Source organism: Colobus angolensis, unplaced genomic scaffold, assembly GCF_000951035.1.
Source record: "Colobus angolensis palliatus isolate OR3802 unplaced genomic scaffold, Cang.pa_1.0 Scaffold139, whole genome shotgun sequence".
Lineage (NCBI taxonomy): Eukaryota > Metazoa > Chordata > Mammalia > Primates > Cercopithecidae > Colobus > Colobus angolensis.
Window position 1 is genome coordinate 3716816 of NW_012114477.1, and position 14483 is coordinate 3731298.

The following is a 14483-nucleotide window of genomic DNA, read 5'->3' on the forward strand; positions in this document are numbered from 1 at the left end:
AAGTCTCCCTTCTTTTCCTTCTGGGAGGAGCCACATTTGTCCTTTCATACAAACAAACGTACGTATGTTTGTACACATACATACATGTGAATGACAATTCCTGAGTTAAGTTTCCTGGATAGAGAGATAAATAAAGTCTGCCTGGCGTTAGAATTTCTCTGGGTGTAGCGAAAAAAGACAGACATTCCTAAGACTAGTTAAAGCGTTCCTTAGGTCCTATAGGAGAGAGAACTACAAAGGAGTCTAGAAGCACAAGGCAGTAAGTGAAAAATCAAAGAAGACTTCCTGAGGCTGAATAGGAGTTATACTGTTAGACAAGAGAGGGCATTCCTGATGGGGAAACGACATCAAGACCTTGCAGTAGGAAAGTCATTGCATGTTTAAAGAGTGGGGAGAAATTTGGGGTGTCTTGAGTGTGAACTGAGGGAGAGAAGGAAGCATCTAAAGAGAAAAGTACTATGTTGAGTAGTTTTGGATGCCAGGTTAAGGTGTTTGAACAGGCTACGGTGTTTGAACATGGTCCTATGAGGATGATTGTCATTGAGGGTTTCAAGTTGTGAAGGTGAAAGGATAGGGTGACTGTTTCAGAACAATCTCATGTCTGACATGGAGATTAGTCTTGGGAAATAGTCATGGAGCTCCCCTTTGGAGAGAGTGAAAGTCTAGGATCCCATTCTGCACAGTGCTGAGGCTCCAGAAGGGAATTCAAAATCTGTGACTATGATCTTTTATTTTTCTCATGATAATAACTATACACAATGTATATGGGATATACTTCATTAACTGGGTGAGTCTAGGAAAATGAATTAATCTCTTAATCTGTCTGTGTTGTGGGTACCTTATCTATAAAATGAGCATAATAATACCTCCTAATAATATAAAGAAATTTTATGACAACTAAGTGAATTCATACTTGTGAAGCCATTAGAACTTTGCCAGACACACAACCCTTAATATTACTGGAAGTTTTATGCTATCATTGTCGTCATCATCATCATCATCATCATCATCACATTTTTAGGTCACAAAAACAGGCTTTGAAATATACTAAATGATATTGCATCTTTTGACTAGCCCTGTGGAGTGGGTAGCACATTTTCCTCCATAGACAGAACAGAGTTCTGAGAGGTTGAGAGATTTATCCAATGTCACCAGAATCAATAATAGGCTTGCAATCTCAACTCATATCTTCTTCTGTGTTTTCAGCCATGAACGCTTACACTCACTCTCAGGCCAGGACATTGTTCTATGCCCTACCTGGAACGTGAAAGGCCTCGGAAATTATCAACAATTTGAACTCTGCCATATCTTGGTCAGTACCTTGGACAGTGACGGGCATTCTTAAAGAGTTAAGCACTTAAATCACAGAGCAACATTCCCCCAGTGTTCATTCTAGCATAACCACTATCAGCCTTACCATAAATTAAATAGCATCTTCGGGGAGAGTCTGAATGCCTCCTTACTTACTTTATAATTCCGCAAGACATCCCCCAGCCTACACTCGTCTTGTTTATCTTCAAGGCTAATTCTTTGCTCTGTTCACAGTGGGAAGTATGTACCCAGTTCCTGAGCAGTTAATTAAGGTCAAAACTCATTTTCTCAATAAATAGCGGTAAGATTAAGGCTGCAGAGTATAAGGTATCCTTCATTATTCAGGAAACAGCCATATGCTTGAGGGAGGATGGGGTTGGGCAGAAGATACGAAGGAAAGGGTGAATACAAAACATGTTGGCAAACTCATGGGTTAGACCATTAAGATTACAAATCCAAAAATTCTATCTGTTGGATTTCAGGGCCAAAACATGAAGACCAAGAAGAATGAATCCCTTAAAATAAGCTCAAACAAGCCCTTGTTCTAAGTCTCTTAGACTAAGCTCAAAGGATCCCAACAAGGTCTTCCAATGACTTAACTGAACCTCTACTGAATCCAGAATTTTCTTCTTTGATATCCTTCTCAGTATAATTAAGGAGGATTCACAGATGAACAATATAAATGGAGCAGTCTCTCTCTCTAGCAGCTTTTATTAATGTTCAGCATTTGGACTGGTTCTGACCACCAGGAGGCTGTTTGGATGTTCCTGGTGGTCTGGTGGAGAAAGAACCCAAGCTGGAAGCTGGAGACTTGGGCATGACACCAATTTTGTCTGTTACCTGAGCCAGTCCTCTATCTTTTCTGGGCTTCAGCATCTGTATCTGTCAAATGCAGATAATACCTACCTTGGCTTCTTTGGTGGAGTGTGCATGCACGCTTGTGTCCACGTGTAATCATACACTGAATGACATAAGCATTTTGAAAAAGTAAACACAAAGGTATATAGTTCCCTTGTTTAGCTCTGATCACAGATAGTTTAGTAATTATCTCTTTATATGTATTTCTTTCCCAAATGATAGTGTGCTTCTTGAAGATAGGGTCTGTATCTCATTCATCCTTGACTTTTTAGCACCCAACACAGTGTCATGCACAGTGTGGTCCTCACTAAATATTTGTGGAAGAAGGGGCAGGATAACCAAATAGTGTAGAACATAAGCTCTGCATTAGAAAAACAGGGTTATGTCTTGACTCTGTCACATCTCAGCAATGTGACCTTGGGCAAATCTTGTAACCTCTGCCATCCCCAGTTTCCCCATCTGTAAAAGGATGATGACACCTCAATGGGCCATTGGGAATAGTAAATGAGGACATGAATATAACGTTTAGGAGAGCTCTTGGTATCTAGTCAGTGGTCAAGAAACTTTAGCTAACATATTTATCTTTTGAATTCTAATTCTTGTGTTGTGAGCCATGAAGGGTGTCATGAAGGAGCTTAACCACTAAGTGAGCACTCTGTCATTTTTTGTGTGATTATCCCAAATCTATTGCAATTTAACTGATTCATCTACCAGTGGATATACAGAAATAGCCAGGAGAGTCTCCAGGTGCTGTGGAAAGGTGAGCAAATTACAGTTGGCTCTGTTGCTGTTCTGCTTAGTAATCCCATACCAATTGCTTTCTATCTCCCAGCCTTGGTTTCCCTAGGTAAAGAAATAGCAAGAACTGATTTCTAAGCTCATCCCACTGTTTTTAAGCACCATGAATATCTCTGTGCTAAAAAAGAGGTCATCCTTTCAGAAACCCCTGCAGCTGCTCCCAGGGAGGAGTGGAACATAATGGAACAAGGGATGCTTGCTTTGAACAGAGCCAGGATGATCCCACGGGCATCGATGTTGGTGATCCAGTCCAAACCCAGAATACCTGAACGACACAGTTCAAAGCTGAAACCAGAGACATGCACTCTGCATTTCATTTGAGGACATCTAAGTGGGAGAGCTCTCCTGAATCACACCCTCATCACCCCAGGGAGTCATTTTACCTGGGTAACACATTTCCCTGAACTGAGTACTCGCTCTTTAAAGGAAGTCATCAGTGGCTGTGATTCAACAAGAAGACCATTGCTGCTATACTGAAAAGGAACTAGAATCCATTTTCTTTTAAGAAATGGGATGCTTGCTTAGGGAATTGAGAAAAAAAAAGCAAAGTAGGCTCTTCTTTACCTCTTTCACAAATTAGACAGAGCATGCAAATCCTGAGGCATCAGCAGTACTGGAAACTGGGGTCTCTTTGTATAGCTTCAGCAGGAACTGAGGATATACCAGACAACACTTGAGAGGTTTGGCTCAATTGTGCTTCTGCCATGAACCAGCTATGTGACTTTGCGCACACCCTTTCCTTTTCCTGAGGTTGGGACTCAGTTGCCTGCTCTGACACTGGCTTTTTCTGTCCTAACACAAAAGTAAGTAATAAGAATTGTCCAGGATGGGTCAAATGCCCCTACTGTGAGTCCAGTACTAGTCTGGGTGCTGGAGATGCAATGTAGTTCCTACATGCCTAGAGCTGATAAGTGAGGAAGCAGAGATATAGAAAAGTAAGTGAGAATAATATTGGCAGCAGAGTTGGAAGGTACAGATGACTTGCGGGAGATGTGGGAAGGGCTGTGTGTATGTGTGTGCATGTGTGAATGCATGTAGGTGTAACTGCATATGTATATGCATATGTGTTCATGTATGTGCTTGCATGTGCATGTATGTATATTTTAAGAGGAGTCAGAGAAGCTTTCCCAGAGGCTGGGTGTCTAAACTAAACCATAAAGAAATAGAATTTAAATTATCTTTTTGTGAGCACTTACTATGTGGTAGGTAAAGAATTATCTTATTTAACTCTTAAAAACATTTTTTGAGGCAGGTAGTATTATCATTACTCTCATCTTAGAGATGAGGAAACTGAGGCCCAGACAGTTTAAGTCATTTGCCCAAGGCTGAAGAACTAAGAAGGGGCAGAACTGGAGTTTGAACTCAGACTCAGGCTTCAGAGCCCATGCACTAATCAGCCACCACACTGTCTCTTAGTATGGAGGCTGGTCAGGTAAATAGAATGGCGAGAGGGAGCTCTAGATGGAGAGAACGGTTCATGCAAAGGTCTGCACATGAGCTACAGGGTGGTGAGTCTGAGGAGCTGGATGCTGTGTATATTGCCTGGAAGGTAGTGTGTGGGGTGGGTGGAGAGGGTCAAGGAAAAGGTTGGTGGCACCAGATGAGGCCAAAGAGAAAGGTAAAATTTATGTTCGTGCCTGCAATCCTAGCACTTTGGGAAGACAAAGTGGATGGATCGTTTGAGCCCAAGAGTTTGAGACCAGTCCGGGTAATATGGTGCAATGCTGTCTCTACAAAGAATACAAAAAGTTAGCTGGGCATGGTGACGCATGCCTGTAGTCTCAGTTACACAAGAAGCTGAAGTGGGAGGATCACTTGAGCCTGGGGAGGTCGAGGCTGCAGGGAGCCGAGATTGCACCACTGCATTCTAGCCTGGGAAACAGAGTGAAACCTCATCTCAAAGGAAAATCAAAAGTAAAATTTATACTAGGAAATACTAAACCAGAACTTTGTCCTAGGGCAACAATGAGTTGCTAAAGAGTTTTCAGCACTGGAGAGCTATAATCAGACTTCTTGTTTCAAACAGTCATTCTGGATGCCCTCTTGAGAGTGAAATTTCCCTGCCTAGTGCTGATGGCGTGAGACTTTTTCAGGAGACGAAGTGAACTGTCAGCCCAGAGGAGAGCAGTCCTCAACTACCTTCATCCCTCCCACACTCAGTGTCATCTCCTCTCCACATATGACCCAACAAGCTTCTGTGTCATCATGGTGACAACATCTCACAATGGGTCACACCTGTCACACAGGGGCCCATGAGGGTTTAGTAGGAAAAGAGCCATTGGCTACTTCCTATTCATTCCTAGTCAAGGTCTGGGAGAGATATCCATTGAGAAAGAATGGATGATAGTTTAGAAAAAGAATCAAAGGCAATGAGTGGCTACTCAATGAAAGCAAGTTTGACATTTGGTTCTGTATACAAATTGTGCTCCCTGCCAGATTGATTGGTGATGACTACTTTGGAGCTTTAGTTTTCTCATCTGTAAAATGAACTGGTTAAAGAAAGGCAATATTTTCCAAAGCATATTGCAACTTACTGATTTACAAGATGCTCGGGGGGAAATAATATTATGACAAAATAAATTTAGGAAAGGCTGCTTACTATGGCCCCCTTTAGGTGCTTCGTATGATACTTTGGCACATTAAAGGCTCTGACACATTCTGTAGAGAAGACATTTGCATAATCTACAGGCTTTACACTTGACAGTGGACTCCGATGTGACATCTCTGAGCATCGCATCAAACCAGTGACCTACGACATCCACACTAGGGAAATTTGAAATGGAGGATGCATAACGGCTTTCCTTGCTCTAGGAGTTGCTAATTTGAGACAAAGAGCTCCTGGATGACAGGAATGATACCTCACACAGTGGTGCTGATAAAATATTACATGAAAGGAAGAAGTTCATGATTGCTTCATGCCTGTGGGTAATCTAAAAAGAATCCCTAATCTTTCTATTTTACCAGGTGCTGTATGATGTACCTGGTAATTCCTATAACCATTTATCGATCACATACTATGTGCCAGATTTTGAGGATGCAGATATAAGCAAACTAATTCTCTGTCCACCAGCAGTTCCCCACCTCTAGGGGACCTGGCACTAAACAGCAAGTGCCATAATAGAGACCTATGCAGAGAATGGTGGATAGTGGGCATCTTTTGTTTGCCATTTTACCCTTTTCCACCCTGCTCTGGCCTCCAGACCCTGATCCATATGGACCATGTCAGCAGACTTCCTTGTCTTTTTGCTGCCTGTTGTTTTCAGCCAAAGAAAGGCACCAACAAGATACTGGAGAGAGTCAGAGAGAAGTGAGGCTGAGAGTTTATTCTCTTGGCTCCCTCCTTGACAGGTCACTATGGTGTGGGTGTGTCCCTTTTTCAAGGCTCCTGCCAGGGAATCTTGTCTACAGTTCTAGCCTCTGTGAATGGTATAATTGTTCTTCCTCCCTTTGCAGCTTCAGGACTAGAGGCAGTAACAGCTTTCCAGTGTTGCTGGTCCCAGGTGCTGTACTATGCCTTGTCAGTTTCCTTTAACCCTGCCCATTGTAATGCACACTCCATTGTAAACAGCCTCTTAATCAAAGTCTCCTTGTGGCGTCTACTTTGAGTATGGCATTTGTTCTCAACTGGGACCCTGACTAATGCATGATGTGAACACAGAGAGTAGTGTGGTGGATACACAGAGGTGGGGCAGGAAGCTAAACCTCAGGAGAGGAGGGGGATGACTAGTAAAAGCTTCATGGAGGAATAAACATGTGAGCTGGGTTTTGAAGGCCAACTAGGAGCTTTCCGGAAGATTTCATATTGATGAAAGATGCCCCTGAACAAAGATATAGGGGTAATCAAAGGTAAAATCCATGCTAGGAAATAATAAATCAGAACTTTGTCCTCGGGCAAGGAGGAGTTGCTAAAAAGGTAAACTTTACAGGGGTAAACTTTAAGAATAGCATAAAGTTAAATGATGCTGGCTCTTCCAAAATCATTCTCCCATGTCTCTGAAACTGACCATCTTGGAGGATGTGAAGGTAACTTCTGGTCACAAATTCTTCAGGATTCAATGACCAACATGCTGCAAATAAGCCCTGGCAGCTCTGAGATTGCAAACAAATAGCCTATAGGCAAGATGGGAAATGCAAAGAGTTATATTGAACCGACAAAGATCTCTGAGAAGAAAACTCAAGGCAACACTTACAAATTGAGATAGTGTACTTCAAAACTCTGACTTCTTAAAAATGAAGACAGAAAGAGATGGTCTGGCAACACCATGCTTGCATTCACACTTGGCAGCAATCAGTTGGAGCTGGGACGCTCTCTCCAAGGCTAGCATAGGTCCTGTAGTTTTCCACAGTCCCCACCACTCCCTATTGACCTGGTCTTTGTGCTGTTGTCCGCAACGCTCTATAAAAATTATCCACTGAACTCTATAATGATTTAGATTGATAACCCTGGATATAGAAGATACAGCCCCATCTATAAATTCTCTACTGTTCCTTTTCCCTCTACCCGTGCCTTAAACAAAGAACTTTTCAACACTCTGACATGTCTTTCTCTGGATCAGTGTCTGGGAAAGGCTGGAGCATGTTTTTGCCTCACCACCTTTGTGCAACTTACACACAGTCTTTTTCTTAAGTGGGCAGAGAGTGGGTTTGATCTGCCTCTCATGATCAGAGCTGGCAGGATTTTAAAAGCCTGCACCAGAAAAGCGCTTGTTCTTTGATACACGATGCCAGCCCCAGAAGAACTCTGGGAGCATCAAAATCATCCCCCTCATTTTACAGATGGGGAAACAGATGGAGATAATGGTAGGACTCACACAGGCACACATAGTGAATAAGGGGTGAAGTGGGAAAGAGAAGGGAACCAACATTTGGTGGCTCACTACTAGATGCTTCATAGGGGAGGGTTGTGTTCTTTTCATAATCAATTAGATAGTTCTTAATTCCTTTTTAGAAATGAAGTGATGAATTCTTGGAGAAAATAAGTAAGATATCAGAGGTCACATAGCCAAAATATTGTAATGGTTTTGAACTTAGGGGCCCCAGAGTCAAATAATGGGCATAGGTGCCAGTATCAGCTCTGCTACTGACAAAAAAGAAGTCACTGACTCACTCCACTGACTCTTCCTAAAAGAACACTCTAGATTTCTAAGCTCACAGAGTGAAGTTGTCCTGGACACTAGAGGGTTATCCTGACAGGAACAGTCTCTCCTCTCTATAATGGAAGCTACTGTAGTGTGACATTGAAATGGGACAGCCTAGGTTCGTAACCCATTCTTCCGTTTGCCATCTTTGCATCCTTGACTAAACCACTTCACATCTCTGAGCCTTAGTGTTCTAATCTCTAAAATGAGAACAGGATGTCTCTCAATGGAGTGGGGGTGGTTAAGAAGATCAGTGCAGTAATATTGTAAAGCGCCTTGCAAATCATAGACTGTGCTTTAAAGATTTGGTCCTGCTTGGGTCGGGGGCGGTGGTTCTCAAGACCATCCACTGATTCACTAGAAGCACTCACAGGACTTAGCACGCAGTTGTACTCATGGCTAAGGCAACACTACAAGGATTCACAATCAACTCAGTAAAGGAAAAGACACAGATTAGGGTCTGGAAGCCATGTGCAGGCTTCCTATGTTCTCTTCCTCCCATGGAAGATCACACAGAACACTCCCTCCAGTAGCAAAAATGCAGCAATTCATTTGTAGTATTTATAATGCCCAGCATAGCCCATTTGAGATTCAGAGTTTAGGATGGTTTTTGGGGGTTGCTCATATAGATTTTTCTGTCTAGCAACAACCAAAACTCCAGACTCCCAGAAAGAAAGCAGGTGTTCACCATATATTACATTGTTTCTATAAACAGTCAAGGCACAGAGAATCAACCTTATCAGTTAGGGAATGGAGGAGACATTTTAAAAGCCAAGTTCCCAGATGCCAGATAAGGAGCAACTTGCAAACAGGCCTTCATAAAGATTACATCCTCAGGCTTGCTGTTTTAATTCTTTTCTGCAAAGACTCCCTTTCAGAACACTTTTGCTCATTCTACAAATCTTTTTGAAGCTTCTATGCAGTTTCTGGGACCACAAGGCTGTATGTAGAAAACAGAAAGTTCTGAACTCAAGGAATGGGCAATCTGGAAGAACAAAGAAAAAAGCAAAAGCAGTGACAATATAACACGGTGCAGGACAGGAAACCTGTTGTTTTTTTCTACCTGTACCCTCTCCCTGTTTCTGGGATAACAGTATCCGCTTCTTCTCTTTGGAGAACTGCACCACTATTCACCCAAGAAATTCTCTGCTAAGACTGCCAGTTGCAGATGGCCATAGACACTTGCATATAAGCCAAGCCTGGCCGATGACATTCTGTTGACCACCAAGGGACAGAGAGTAGTTGAGACTGTGTCACCCATGGCAATGTCTTAGAGAGACCATTTGCCACCTCCTGCTTTTATGGTCCCTAGAGCTTGACTGGTCCATGCCCTTTCAGAAGCCTGGTGGCTTCTTCCAATAACTCCTTGTTCTGACTCAAATGAGCTAAGGTTGTTTTTTGACATTTGGACCCTAGCTGGAACCTGCAGGAGAAATGTCTTGGCTGGAGAAGAAGAGTAATGTGGGATATGTATCAGGGACAATTATATCCTAACAAAATGTAAAATGGGAAGAGATGGCACTGAAGTTGCAATCGCTAAGAAGGACAGGGAGCATATTCTAGGTGCAGAGAGTATCATACCCAAAAGCCCAAGAGTGTGAGGGTGCAGAGTGAGTTTAAGCAACTGAGAAATTCAGCATCTTAAGTGCTGCCTGGAAGTAGTTGGGGTAGACAGTTTTGAAGATGATACGGGATAAGCCAAACCACTGAAACTTGCATACCACTTGAGGGAGTTTGGATTTTATTTTGCAAGCAAGCATGGAAGGATGCATATTTTGGATAGATTATGCTGACTACAGGGTGGAAGCCTCATGAACGGACATCTGGAGAAAGCCATTATCAAGATCACGTTCTTTATCAGAGAACTTTTATGCTCCTATCTGCATTCCATCTTCATCACATTCCAGATTGAGAGAGGGCAAAATCTATCTCCATTTTTACAGATGGGAAAGTAAAGAACCACCTAGAGGGAGACTAGAGCTACACCATGATGAAACGGGGTCTCCACACAATGACTCTTGAGCTGGAGGGTTTGCCATTGCCGTGAGAAAACCAGGGTCTCTCCCTGTGTACCCCGAGGCAAGCCAATGGGTCTAAAACTCAGAAGATTCATGGGCCAAGCAAGTAACAATAAATGAGCAAATTAGGTCCACGTGGGCCAGTAGGGGTGGAGATGGGAATGAACTGATAGTAAAAAGGGGGAAGTGTGACTAGATATCAAGGGAAGGTAGAAGTCTGAATTTTGTGTGAAATGTTCTTATTTTTGAAGCACTGTGCTAGTCAAACTAAAGCATTCCCACCTGCAGGCCACAGGTCTTCAGCCCCTACATTAAACTTCCACCAAGCCCCAGCTAGGGTTGCCAGATTCAGCAAATAAAAATAAGATGCCCAGGTAAATTTGAATTTCAAGCAAGCAATGAATAATGTTTTAGTGTAAGCATCTTAGTCTGTTTGTGTTGCCATAAAGCAATACCTAAGGCTGGGTAATTTATAAAGGAAAGAGGTTTATTTAGTTCCTGGCTCTGCAGGCTGTACAAGAAGCATGGCACTGGCATCTGCCTCTGGTAAGGACCTCAAGCTGCTTCCACTCATGGCAGAAGATAAAGGGGATCCTGCTTGAACAGCAATCCCACAGTGAGAGAGGAGGTAAAAGAAAGAGAGTGGGGGATGTGTTAGGCTCTTTTCAACAACCAGTTCTTGCAGGAACTAATAAGAGTGAGAGCTCACACTTATACACCCCACTCCTCCAGAGGTTGTTAATCTGTTCATGAGAGATCAGCCCCTGTGACCTAAACGCCTCCAACATTGGGGATCAGATTTCAACATGAGGTTTGGAGGGGTTAAATATCCAAACCATAGCATGAAGTATGTCCCAAATATGGCATGGGGTATACTTGTGCTAAAATTTTTTTTTTTTTACTTTTTAAATCTAAAATTCAAATTTAACAGGGGTTAGGATTAAGGTTAAGGTTAGCAGCTCTATCCACACCAACCTGCTTGCCTTACCCAACACAGAAGAAATAAGCTGGCTTCATCTCCACCTCCAGGCTCATCTGGGGCCTGTGCTAATTCTGCACCTTCATCAATAACTCTTGCTGCTCAGCTCACAATTCCCCTTGAGACCTATCCTGTCACCTTCTCCTACTGCCGTTGATGGATGGGGACCACAGAGGCTTGTTAGAGATATCTGGAAGAGCCCTATGCAACTGGGGCTTGCAACATGCACAGCACGATGCCTATGCCATCCAAAATTGACAGCAATGCAATATTGGGCTGAATATTGAATATCTTCTGCCGTTTGATCCTTATAAGAGGCGAGGAAATCCTCCCGACCCTCACAAAGCCAAGAGCTCTGGTCATCTGGTGCTGATTAGAGACTCCGGAACAGCTCGGTGGGATCCGGCTCCCGCAGTTTGCAGATAAGATGATAACGTGTCGTGCTTACTTGGATGCGTTACTTGGGAGTATCCAAACAGCCAAATGCAAAGTTTTCTTCCGCTGCCCACCAAGTATACAAGCCCCTGGTTGCAAAGAATCTTTGTAAATGGCTGGGTAATTGGAGGTGTCCTGATTCTCATTCTTTCTTCTAAATGTCCTTCCTGTTTGTCTTTGAATGTCCTGCTGATGAATGGCCCCACTGTCAGGCAGAGACGAGGTGATAGGAGTGGAGTCAGTCCTGTGACTAAGCTCATTTCCTGTGCCAGGCCCAGTGGCTCCAATACCCACTTATCCGTCTTTCCCATGCCTCAAGGGAGAAACTCAAATGTTCCCGTGCCCCCAGGACAAAAATGGCCGAGACTTACCAAACTTCTCTGACACTGGGCATCTGTTTGCCTCCTCTCCCCAATCTGCTTCTCTGACCATTTGAGTCTGCTATGGCTCAACCTTTTGTTTCTCCCCAAAACTGATTCAACTACTCCTAATGGGCCTCCCCGACACCACCCTCTTCTGCCTTCAATCCAGGCTCAGATGAGCCTGGAGTGGGAAGAATTTGGGGTCGGAAAGAGCCAGTTTGGAATCTTGGCCATTCCCTTGGAATGCTGTGTCATTCTAGACAAGTTACTTCACTTTTCTGAGGCTCATTCTCTTCATTTGTGACCCAAGGACACTCATTCCAAGCTCACAATATTTTAGGAACAATTAAATTTTGTGTGTGATATTGGTGGTGGGTAAGAGAGGAGGAAACAGTTAAGGTTGCAGAGAATGTTAGCTTTTTAAATATTCCCTATGTTCCAAACACTGTATCAATTTATAAGTTAATCACATTGTATAGATTATGAGCTATTTAATCCACATCTCCTTCCCCATGCAATAGCAATAGTTTTGGGTCTCTGTGTTATGTAAGAGGAAACGAGCTCACCAGGTTTTTACTGAGCACCTCTTATGTGTTAGGCTCTATACCAGGATCTGGCAATGCAATAAATAAAACGGGCACACTCCTCTTGATGGCTATACTTGACTGGAGGAGACAGATATTAATACAATAAAGAGATGCAGAAAAATAAAATTACACATGCATGAGTGCTGTGAGTAAAATGTAGAGGGGGCATCGCTCCGATTTAACTCAAACTCCTGATTGGGTCCAAGATGTTGACGGAGTGCTTCCCCCAGGAAATGACATTTGAGCTGAGAGTTGAAGGCTGCTGCCTTAGTTCGATTTCTCCAGAATCTGACCCTGAAACAAAGAAAAAGTAGCTGATTCAGGAAATGATCCAGGGAAGCACTTGTAGAGGAGTGAAGAGGTGAGACAGGGATAGGAAAGAATCAATAGAAGGTGACTTATCCAGCCAGGAACCACTCCAGGGAGCTAGAGTTCCCATCTGGAAACTCTGGGAGGGTCTGGGAGAGCATACTCCAGCCTCAAACTCCTGTCGCTTAAGGGATGAGAGGGTCAGGGTCATTCTCTCCTAATTCCCATCGGCCACTGATTGAGGGATGCTCCCAGAGAGCATTAATTCTGGTGTGCTTTGTGCAAGAGCAGCCAGGGTTTAAGTGCCCAGGAGAAACATTCCAAGGGTGCTAGACAGGGCTGCTGGAAGTTGATAGTTGGGTGGGCATGCACAGAAATGGTAAGTGCAAGGGCTGTGGCAGGGCACCAGCACTGTCCACTGTAGATGTGTAAGTATCAACTGCACACAGATTTGGAGAGATGGGGAAGTCTTCCAAGTAGAAGACACCGCTTTTGCATGGACCCTAGGTGGGAAGAAGGAACTTGTCCCCCATCTCATTTATAATAAGCAACTTGTCCCCGATCCTGTTTATAATGAGCAGTAGACCCAGGTTCAAACTGGGGCCCAATGGACTCCAGAGCCTTAATTTCTAAGACTTCCTGTCTCTATTCCAGCAGAGTCCAGCAGGATCCAGAGAAAGAAACTGTCAGATCACCTGCATGCCGGCTTCCCGAACCACGATTTAATTACAGCACCAGTGCCAGGGGCTTTGAAAGTCCCAGACTAGGTGTTTAAAACACAGGAAGTAAGAAGGATTTTGCTGTGACTCGCTTTCCCTTCAAGGACTGCTCCTGGGGACACATCAAATCCCCAGCCTCCTTTCATCCTCCTTTTGCTTTTCTAGCTCTTTAGCCATGGACTGTTTTTTTCTCTTCCAGATAATTATTTACACAGAAGGAGAATAATTAGCAGCCCAGGAAACGCTGCTTTGTTCTCAGCTCTCTGCCCCTGCCTGCCTCTCTTGTCTGAAGTGGGCGCCTCTGCTGGGAAGAGAGACATCAAAGCCTGTGGAGGAGGCTTTACGCAGAAAGGGATTTTCTTTGTCTGGCTGAAAAGCAAAGAAAGACAATCTCCGCTTGTTTGTCTCTCTACCCCCTGACTGCCGCTGTGTCTCAGGCCTGAGGACCTGCCAGTGGCCCTGCAGAGGTTAGAATAACGGATTGCTTTCCTGGGTGGCTGTTTCCCCCTTGGGCTCAATCTCTCTCCCTTGACCCTCTTGCCTTTTGGTCTCCTGTTCGTGAAGGGTATGTTCTGCCATCTCAGAAAATATCAGAGGTGAAAGAGCATGGCCTCAAAAACACAAACTCAAATGCTTTTGCAGTCAGCAGGTTGTGGGCTGAGTGAGTCAGGCAAGCATAAAATAAGGGAAAGAGGGAGGTGGGGTCTTGGGTGGCTCAGAGAGTACATGCCCCTTCTAAAACCTGTTTGTCATTGCCATGTGGTAATGGGGGTCCAATGTTGCTGACCTCCCAATTTTCCTAAAGAAGTTGGACACCTGAATTTTCTTTTCTTTTTTTTTTTTTATTATACTTTAAGTTCTAGGGTACATGTGCACAACATGCAGGTTTGTTACATATGTATACACGTGCCATGTTGGTGTGCTGCACCCATCAACTCGTTAGCACCCATCAACTCGTCATTTACATCA